The following is an 11,636-nucleotide window of genomic DNA, read 5'->3' on the forward strand; positions in this document are numbered from 1 at the left end:
GGGGGGGGTGGAGAAGGAAGAGGGACAAAGGTTCAGATGAGAATCTTTCACCAGCTTCAAAATTGTGCCACCCAAATCACATGACTTTCAACGATTGACTGATTAAACATACAAGTTATTATTAAATTTTATGGAATTGCTCCTCAAAGGATCTAGAAAGTCAATGCCATTTCCTAGTTCTTTGCCTACCCTGCGTGGCACAATTCATGTATGCAAAAAATATAGCATTCAGAACAAAATGGCAGCATGGCTTAAATCAGAGGGGCGCAGCAGTAGGAAGCACACCGAACTGACTGATATGTATCTGTTTTCTTTAGATAAATGCTGCAGGGATGCCGATAGCTCAATACCTAGTAAGACAATTTATCATTATTCATTTTGCATTATTTCTATCTAGGCTGACATGTAGAAAAGTTAAGCATTTCTGCAAATTTACAACCGTCTGCTACAAGAACCTGAATAGGTTTGTAGTACTGTTAGGTCTTCTCCTTAAAAAGTTTGAGTATTCTGTAGACCTGGGTCTCCAACCTTGGTAACATTAAGACCTATGGACTTCAACTTCCAGAAATCCCCAACCAGCCATGCTGGTAGGGGAATTCTGGGAGTTGAAGTCCTTAGGTCTTAAAGCTACCAAGGTTGGAACACCCTTGCTGTAGACATTTCACACTTCATTTTACTTCCCCATCTTAGATCTTCCCCAGTGTGTGAAAAGTACAACACTGCAGTTTCGACAATTCAAGAGGATGCCAAGATGGAAAATCAGTGGTCGTAAAACCCTTCCACGTTGTACAATGGAAGTTCCCAGGCTCCCTGAATAGAGAAAATAATTCACCAAAACTAGATGGGCAGAAAATAGTTAAATTTTCCCTCTTCGGGTTGAATTTCTACTGGAGTAATTTCCACATAACCTATATCAAAAAAATTCTATTAGTTTATCAGAATATAAAATATAAAGGAAAAGAATTCCACATAACTCATGACCATAGAGGGAAAGATTTAATTCTTCTACTTAAGCACTCAGTGTTGTATATGTCTAAACTCATACAGAGCCTTCTCTATCTCTATAGAGATTTGCTTCCGGGTCCAATTCAAGGTGCTGGTTGTCACCTTCAAAGCCCTACATAGCCTCGGATCAGGTTATTTGAAGGACTGTCTTTTCCCCGTCACAACTACCCGACCCACCAGAGCGGGGAGGCAGGGAATGCTACGGGTCCCCTCTCCTAAGGAGATCCATCTAGCAGGACCAAGAAGAAGGGCATTCTCCGTGGTGGCTCCCTCCTTGGAACATCATCCCCACAGAGATAAGATTGGCCCCATTTTGACACTGTTGCTCAAGGCTCTGAAAACTTGGTTTTGCCAACAGGGCTGGGAACTCCAGAGTGGGATGGAGCCCATCAAATGGCTCATTTGATTGTTATCGCCAGAGGGGTGGGGGAGTGTATTGCTTTTTATTGTTTTTATAGCAATAGCATGTAGGTTTATTGTGTATATCTTTTATAGCAATAGCATGTAGATTTATTGTGTATACCGCCCCATTGTGCTTTACAGCCCTCTTTGAGCGGTTTACAATGTCAGCATATTGCCTCCAACAATCTTATTTTAGCTTTGTAAGTTGCCCGGAGTCACTGAGAGTGAGTTGGGTGTCCATATAAATACAAACAAACAAACAAATAAATAGCAGTTGTAATTACTGGTTTCAAAAGCTGATTATCTACCGCCCATCTATGTCATCTCAGACTTTCCAAAAAGGGACACAGAGTAGAGGATAAGATTCAGCTTAACTAAAGCAAATTACCAGGGCTAAGTGCAGTACAAAAATAATGAGGCCATGGTCATTAATAAGGGAGCTGATTGTATACTTGCATAAATGAAGAGGTTGTTTCCTTGTTATTTACATTTTCCCAAGCTGAAACCTGGCACTGATAACAGATGCTGAGTCCTAGCTTTAACTCAACTAACAGCACCCATTAATTTTAATAAGCTGAATAACATAGTTAGAATGTAAATTTGAAGAGGTGCCTCAGAATAAATTGAAAAGTACCGTATTTCTTCCATTAGATTAGGTGATGTGCCAAGTTTCTGCAAAGATTATTGAGCCCCACAAAATCCATGTGGCAGTTAGTTACTACATGTGGGAGGTGAAGTGATTATATTTGCCTGAACTTGTACTGTATAGAGTGAAAGAATACATTTGTCTGAAATGGTATACGGTCCCCAGCTTGAGCAGGGGGTTGGACTAGAAGACCTCCCTTTCAACTCTGCTATTCTGAATGTGAATGCTTATGCCTGGTCCTACTTCATGTGATTTGGAATCCCCCCCCTCTTTTCTTGCTTTTCACTAGGTTCCAGCACCTGCTCAGGTAAGACCAATGCTCTTCATTCAGTCATCTTTCAGTTGTGAAGTTCTGAAGGCCTAGGCCAGGGGTAGGCAACCTTGGCTCTTTTATGACTCATGGACTTCAACTCCCAGAATTCCTGAGCCAGCTATGCTGGCTCAGGAATTCTGGGAGTTGAAGTCCATGAGTCATAAAAGAGCCAAGGTTGCCTACCCCTGGCCTAGGAGTTCTAAAGTCCCAGAGTACCTTGTCTTTTTAAGAACAGTGTGACATCTAATTGCCAAAACACTACTGTGTATCTGTAGATGTAGATATAGATTAGATAGATATATAGATATAGATGTAGATGTAGATATAGGTATAGATTAGATAGATATATAGACAGTGCTTTTTTTCTTAAAAAAAAAAAAAAAAAAGGTGCCGGAACTCACACACATCATACAACTTGCCTTGCCTACCCTACAAGGTTCCATGCAAAAAAGGTGCCGGAACTCTGTTCTGGGCGTTCTATGAGAAAAAAAGCCCTGGATATAGATAGATATAGATATAGATATAGATATAGATATAGATGTAGATGTAGATGTAGATGTAGATGTAGATATAGATATAGATATAGATATAGATATATAGATGTAGATGTAGATGTAGATATATAGATATAGATATATAGATATAGATATAGATACAGACACAGATACAGATACAGATACAGATATATAAAAAACTAGATTGCTTAAGCAGCTAAAGACCAGCTGTGCATGGGGGGGGAGAAGAGTATCTCCTGGCCCATGTGCCAAAGTGTCCTCAGAGATTCTTCTGTGCTAGAGATCCAGTTGTATAGGGTAGATCCAGGGGCATTTGCTGTACCAGCTAAGCTTGTCTGAAACTCTCTCATATATTATAGGACCCTTGCATTGCCATTCAAAGCAGTGACTAGTTTGTGCTGTTGTTGTATTACATTTCTATCTTGATTTCCCTGACAACCCTAAGCAGCTTTCATGGGTAACGGGATGGGGGGTATCTTCCTTCTACAACATAGTGAGATGGGCTGGGCCTATATCATGGTCCCCACGTTTGGGCTTTGTTGAAGCTTTTCTGCCAAGACATTTTGAGTGTGGTTTGTGCTAAGTGTGCACAAGAGAACTCAAGAGGAGAATGAAGCCACTTTTGTTGATTGTCCTTCTGTTTAGACACTCTCTGCCCTTTTAATGTGACACTTCTTTACACCACCTTTCCCAAGACTTAACAGACAATCTTGCTTGGAGTTCCACAGACTTGAGGTTAGGCAACAATTTACAGGTAATCCTCGACTTAAAACATTTAGGGACCGTTCTAAGTTACAACAGCACTGAAAGAAGTTATATTTTTTCACATTTACGACAATTACAACATCCCCATGGTTACACCATCAAAATTCGGATGCTTGGCCACTCACTCATGATGGTTACAGTGTCCCGTTCATGTATTATGTGATCACCTTCTGCAATCTTTCAACAAGTGGAGTCAATGGGGAAGCCAGATTCATTTAACAACCATGTTACTAACTTAACAGTTGCAGTAATTCACTTAACCAGTGTTACAAGAAAGATCGTAAAATGGGGCAAAACTCACTTAACAAATATCTTACTTAGCAACAGGCATTTTGAGCTCAGTGTGGTCATATGTCGAGGATTACCTGTATGGTGAATATAAGCAGCACTCCTGTTTTGGAAAATTCTAGCTCTCAATATAATTGCCATAGACCAGTGATGGGGAACCTTTTAGAGACCGAGTGCCCAAAAACTGACCCCGTCCCATTCTACCCCTTGCCCCGCCCCTGCTCCGCCCCCACCCCATCCCCCGCCCCGCCTGCCCACAGGGCCACTCACCACCTCCAGGGCCTGCCACAGATTGCCCAGGCAGCCCAGCAGCGCCATGGTGGCCACGCCCTCTGCCCATGCCCCACAACATCAACTGTGTGCAATGGGGCATGAGAGCAAAGTCTTGTCTACGCTGCCTGGCTGCCATGTCCTTGGCTGCGCTGCTTCGCGTGGGCCATGTTTGGGAGCAATTCTCCTCCAGGGGGGCTGCTGGTGAGGAGGGGGTTGCAGGGGAGGCGAGGCTGGGGCAACGGCATGTGTGCCCACAGAGAGGGCTCTGAGTGCCATCTCTGGCACGCGTGCCATAGGTTCGCCACCACTGCCAAAGACCGAGACATCAATGGCTCAGAGCCACTGAGGTAGGGGCACAGCCTTTACACACGAAAGGGGCTTCAGATTATTAATTAAACTCTGTGATGGGAATTCAAAATACTATACTGATTTTGTGTTTCTTATTTTCCTTTGACCTTCTATCTCTTTTAGTTTTACCCTGGATTTCCTGGAATGGCGGTAAGATCTGCATTGCAGCATACTCAGGTTACTACTAAGATCCAAGTTTCTATTCATACAATGTCATATAATCCATCCGTCCTTTTTAGTTAGGAATGAAAGATACCCAGCAAAGGTGTGGAAAAGGGAAGATGGGTTAAAAAAAACGAGACAACTTCTGAAATGCAACTTTTTGTGCATAAGTTTTAAGTCCTACAGCCGCCCAAAGAGACATTTAGTCCAACATTACAGAGCCTCATTTCCAGATTAATGGCAATCTTTTCCAGACCACATGGCATTTTATAGTGACCTTGAGACAGTGGTGGGATTCAAATATGTGAACAACTGGTTCTCTGTGTGGATGTCACTTCCGAAAGTCCATTCTGGGCCTGGGCAACAAAAAATTAGCTACTGGTTCTACCGAAGTGGTGCGAACCAGCTGAATCCCACCACTGCCTTGAAATCATTTCTTGCTCTCCTAAACATACCTACAGTTTTGTGAGAGCAGGTTGGAAGTTATTTTTGATGTCCTCAGGACCTCCAGATGGTTCAAAACATGGTCTGGTACCCTAATTCTTTCCTTAGTACTAATATACTGTATGTATAAAACAGATAGAGGAGGAGTCAATGGTATGATGAGGAAAGTACTTAATTAAAAGGGATGATGACTTTCGTAAGGGGGGGGAAAGCATGTGAAATGCAAGGCACATAGTTGTCGAGAACAGACACTCCTAGTAGAGCGTTTTTGTCAGAGTTTTGTAAGGGAATGGAATGCAGGTCAACCACATTAATTAGTTTACTACAAAATACTTGCTGCAATAATCTAATATCTACTCTTTTCCTAGGGCTTTCCACCTATCCTAGGGGTAAGTAGTTTATGTTATTTTATGTTATTTTACATAAAACTCACGTCCTTGTGCTTATCCAGCTTAAACAGTGTTAGAAACAGTGCAGATTCCCAAGGGATGACCATGTAACCATTCCATCCAATCTCCTACTCCTCCTACTGAAGCAACTGTTCTCCAATACTTTCACATACAGCTTTATCTTATGGTACAGGTAGTCCTCTACTTACGCCCACAATTGGGATCAATTGTTAAGCAAGGTGATTGTTAAGGTCTCCCCATATTTTTTTTGCCATTGCTGTTAAGCCACATCGCTGCAGTTGTTAAGTGAATCACACGGTTGTTAAGTGGATCTAGCTTTGCCCATTGACAGAAGCCGACTAGAAAGGTTTCAAAGGGCGATCACATGCCCCCAGGATATCTCAACCATCATAAACACATGCTAGTTGCCAAGCACTCAAATTTTAATCACATGACCGTGAGGATGTTGTGCAAGGACCAGTCGTAAGTGCAAGGATCAGTCGTAAGTCACTTTTTCAGTGCCGTTGTAACTTTGAACAGTCACTGAATGAATAAATAGTTCTGGTAGCTGAATGACAATATCATGCTAGCACCACCATTTTTCCAATTTCTATGCAGGAAAAGTGATGTCTTGAAGGCCAGCAGTTTTGCCCTTGTACCAACATCTGGGACTTTTCTGGCCAGACATATAGAATAGGAATAGACTTGGAAGGGACCTTGGAGGTCTTCTAGTCCAACCCCCCTGCTCAAGCAGGAAACCCTATACCATTTCAGACAAATGGTTGTCCATAGGATGAGCTTAGAAGCTAGCAACGTATTCCTCCAATCCCCTCCCCCAAAGAAAAAATGAGAAGCAAGAGAATTTTAGAACTAGTTCTGACTTAATGGTGACATGTGCACTCTTGATCTAGGAGCAATGATTGGTGCTTGGTTTGCCTTCCCAACCCTCCGAGATAAGCAGAGGCAATCCCATTCCTTCAACATTCCTTGGGGGAGGAAGGAGGACTGGGAAATGAAAATGGGGGCAATGCCCCCATTTTGCAAGCATCTTTTTTAATCCTTGTTGCACTTGTAGAATATTGTAATAATACAACCCCTCACAGCTTAATTTCTAAAGTCTCAGACAGGGGAGGATTAAAACCTGTAGACTATTTAAGGCATGTAACCCAAGCACTTGCTTGGTAGCATTTCCATAGCATTTTTCCATAAATGCAAAATGCAAACCGGCCTTCTCCAACCAGGTGTCTTCCCAAATGGCTTGGATGAGAAACCCTAACTGTCCCACAGAGTATCCCGGCTTGGGGAAACCTAACCGCTTGGAAGATCTTCCTGGACCTCATCAGCTATGACCATAGCATCCAGGTGAAGCTTTCCCAGCCCCCTCCCCCTTCCCCACCATCTCAAACAGGGAGCTGTGGTTTCAGGTTTTCAAAAAGGACAAAAGATTATGAGTGAGGATTGTGGTGCATAAGGATAGGGTACTTTTTTTTTTTTAATCTAAAACAAAGATCATCTATTAAAGACAGTGAAAGCTAATCTATATGTTGACCTTTATTATGATAAATAAAAAATTACATTTTTTTCAACAGTAATAGAATCCTTGCAGATATGGAGTCTCTTGGTATGTATCAAATACTCTTTGGTATTCAGTTATATTCTTTGATTGTTTTATTAAATGTTTAATGTCCACAAGATTTGACACAGAACTTAAAATAGGGGAAGGTATCATTTTTAGGACCAAATCTCTATCTGTCTGTCAGTCTATCTGTCTCTGTCTGTCTGTTTGTCTGCCTGCCCATCCATCCATCTATCCATCCATCCATCCATCCATCCACCCACCCTCTATATCTATCTATCTATCTATCTATCTATCTATCTATCTATCTATCTATCTATCTATCTATCTATCTGTCTGTCTGTCTGTCTGTCTGTCTGTCTGTCTGTCTGTCTGTCTGTCTGTCTGTCTGTCTGTCTGTCAGTCTATCTATCTCATGTATCTATCAATCTACCATCTATCATCTGTCCATCCATCCATATCTATCTATCTATCTATCTATCTATCTATCTATCTATCTATCTATCTATCTATCTATCTATCTATCTATCTATCTATCTATCTATCTATCTATATCTAATCTATCATCTATCATCATATTTTACCTTCACCAGGAGAATACTTAGATTTTTCAGAGATTGGAATTTTCAGAGACTTGTTTGTGCATAATCAGTTTGCAATATTCATGCCTAAAATGATTGTTGTTTGTGAAGGCAAGCAAAGCATATAGCATTAGATCCCAAGAATCTGCTTCAATACAGTTCTCCACTGCAAGAAAATGTGCAATATGAAGATACTTTACGAATGGCCCGAGTTTCCATATTTTGCTGGCAGAAATTTTGCCAGAAATTGAATTTGGTATCTTGTGCATGCTCCACAATGAGTCGTACTCCAGCCATGCTTCTCCACCCTGCTTCTTCACCTTCACGCCATTGCCTATCACTGCAGTGAAGCTATACCTAGATGTCTGAGCCTTCAGTTCTCATAATCCATCACTTAATTCTGGAATTCGAAGTCCAATCCATCTGAAAAGCACCAGCTGATGGAAGGCTAGATTACAAGTAAAATCATTCCAGAATTGCTTGTTGTATGTATTATATATATCATGTGTCATAGGGAAACTATACTTGTAATTTGGAACCGTGTGAACAAAACCTTTGCTGCTTAGATGCTGCATTGTAAAACTCAAGTTGCTCAACTATAAAATCTGTTTTGATTTCTAAAGGTGTCAATGAAAACGTGAGAGAGATCATCCAAGAAGACTTACCTATTTCTAATTTCCTGCTACAGTTGCCAAACTACAGCTTTAGTGCATTCTAAATGTTATATTTACTCTAAATGTTTTTAAGAAATTGTCTTCATTTCATTGATAACAATGTACATTTCCATTGTGAAGTTATGTTCTTTATGATATGCAAAACCATCTAATAAGGCAATGATAACATTGGTAAAATGCAGAATACTTTCATCTCACTTATGGAGTTTTTAAAAGAAACCCTAAGCTTTGATTTTTCCAATCTATCTGAGTTCATTTGATTAAAATGTCTCACAGCTTCCAAGCTAATATATTGTGTTCGGTTTATTGCACAACCTCTCTAATAAAAAATGCCTAAGTAAATAATACAAACCAGTGTAGTACATTTATGTTTATGGAACTGAAATGAACATCATTTATTCTTTTTGAAGCAAAAAGAAATGTGCTAGCTTTTAGTTTTCACATTTTTACTGCTCCTGTTCATTGCATCATCAGTAGCAGTTCACAAAAGCCTAACCACAACATAATGTCAAGTCAGTAACCTAGAGCAAATTTAGAAATGTTTTTATTCTCAAAAGACACACATTTAAGCTGTTCAATGGGCTCCTACAATGTCTTGAGCTGACTTTTTACATTATAGATTTTTTTTTCTAATGAGAAACTGGAATGCTTTGGTTTCCATGTTATTTTTATTCCTAGAAATGGCCTCTGGATCTCACATCCTTAAATCTTAGCGGGTGGGAGAATCGAAGATAGCTGCAGCCTGGAGCTTTCCTTAAGATGGCCTACTTTCTCAGAAGAAAAAAAAAGGAAAGATAAACAGTAGATAGTAGGAAACATCATCTAGGAAAGGAAAGTTAGAGAAGGTAGCAAGAAAAGAATGGTTAAACTGAGGCTCCACAATGTGTTGCCTGGTTGATAACCATTTTGTAAAGAGATTACCCCCTCAAGTCTCTGAAAGAATACCCAGTTATTCTTAGAATGTCAAATGTTTCCTGTCAATCTGAACCTCTGAAGTATCAATTCCCAGAATATAAAGAGTATTCTCTTTATAATGGAATAATCGTCCAGTACATTAGAAATCATTTGTCTATTGCACCACCAAAGGAAGATAAAACACACAGAAGGAAATGTGCCGTGCAGAGCAATGAATTAAGCCATATTTCGTGTTATGGAAAACAGCACTGCAGTGAAAATAACAAGTGTCCATAAGGAATGGAAACAGTAAGTTTAAACACAAACTCCTCAAGAAAAGCTAAGTTGTACTTTATACTAACAATGCTTACGGCACCCTAGTTTTTCCTGCGTCGGTGATTTGTTGTGACTCTTTCACTTAGTGACATTTCTGGGATGTTTCCAAGGCATAAAAGTCATTCATTTATAGCCCAGAGGAAAAAACAATAGTACAATGTCTCATAAATTGGACCCAGTGGAGCTTACAAACAGGTGGCTGAATTGTTGAGTGTTTCCAACAAGTTCAATACGAATGACTGCAGTTCAAAGAATAGTGCAGGTAGTCCTCGACTTACAACAGTTCATTTAGTGACCACTGGAAGTTACAACTGCACTGAAAAATGTGACTTATGCCTATTTTTCACACTTACGACCATTGCAGCATCTCCACGGTCACGTGGAGATTCTGACATTTGGCAACTGACTCGTTTATGAAGGTTGCCGTGTCCTGGGGGGGTCACATGATCATCTTTTGTGACCTTCTGAAAATCAAGGTCAATGGAGAAGCCAGATTCACTTAACAACCATGTTATTAACTTAACAACTGCAGTGATTCACTTAACAACTGTGACATGAAAGGTCATAAAATGGGGCAAAATTCACTTAACATCTGTCTCACTTAGGAATAGAAATTTTGAGCTCAATCGTGGTTGTTAATCAAGTACTATCTGTATTCCCATTAGGATTTCCAAGCTGTCTTTCAATTACTAAAGCAATTTGCTCTTGAATATCAGGGGACTTTTCACAGCAACGATCACATAAAAAAGCGTCTTTCAAAGGAAGAAAAATGCACTGTGGGTGTGCAAAGAGTAATTTTTAAACTGAGGAAAATTCTAAGCAAACCACAGGAGTACTTCACGTTAAATGTGATGTGCCCTCGTGCTGGAATTTAAATAGAATATTTCCTTCAATTCTATCTAATCTTTCTTGTTCATCTTTTTTTTTACTTACAGTAGGATCAATGTGTTAAAATGAAAGCAGTTGTGATTATATAATCCCCCAGCAAGAGTAATGAACATTAAATCAATTGAGATTCTGCCTCAGAAATAAAATGTGGAATTGGGCTTGTTCTCTGATATGCATGCATATCACTGCAACTTTATTTGCCTTACAGTATAGGTCAGTGGTGGCGAACCTATGGCATGGGTGCCAGAAGCGGCACTCGGAGCCCTCTCTGTGAGCACATGTGCCATTGCCCCAGACTCGCCTCCCCCTGCGACCCCCTCCTCTCCAGTAGCCCCCCTGGAGGAAAGTCGCTCCTGAGCATGGCCCATGCGGAGCAACGCAGCCAAGGACATGGCAGCCAGGTAGCGTAGACAAGACTCTGCCCTCAAACCCCATCATGCACAGTTGATGCTGTAGGGCGCGGGCAGAGGGCGTGACCGCCATAGCGCTGCTGGGCTACCTGGGTGATCTGCCGCGGGCCCTGGAGGCAGTAAGTGGCCCTGCGAGCAGGCGGGGCGGAGGATGGGGGGTGTAGCGGGGGCAGGGCAGGGGGTGGAGCGGGGGCGGAGCCAGTTTTTGGGCAATCGGTCTCTAAAAGTTTCGCCATCACTGGTATAGGTAGTCCTTGACTTACAACAGTTCATTTAATGACTGCTGAAAATTACAATAGCACTGAAAAAAGTGACCTACGACTGTTTTTCACATCGTTGCAGCATCCCCATGGTCACAGGATCAAAATTCAGATGCTTGGCAACTGATTCATATTTATAACAGTTTCTGTGTCCTGGGATCATGTGATCAGCTTTTGCGATCTTCTGACAAGCAAAGTCAATGGGGAAGCCAGATTCACTTAACAACCATGTTACTAACTTAACAATTGCAATGGTTCACTTAACAACAGTGGCAAGAAAAGTCGTAAAATGGGGCACAACTCAACAAATGTTTAACTTAGTAACATAAGTTTTGAACTCAATTGTGGTCATAAATTGAGCATTACCTGTATTATCCTAGATAGAATTATATGAAAAGAAAAATTAGTGTTATCCTCCAAAGTTTCTTGCCATCGGTAACGAAAAAAGATGAGAAACTGAAGGATGC

This window comes from Protobothrops mucrosquamatus, unplaced genomic scaffold, assembly GCF_001527695.2.
Source record: "Protobothrops mucrosquamatus isolate PMUCROS unplaced genomic scaffold, P.Mucros_1.0 scaffold893, whole genome shotgun sequence".
NCBI classification, from domain to species: domain Eukaryota; kingdom Metazoa; phylum Chordata; class Lepidosauria; order Squamata; family Viperidae; genus Protobothrops; species Protobothrops mucrosquamatus.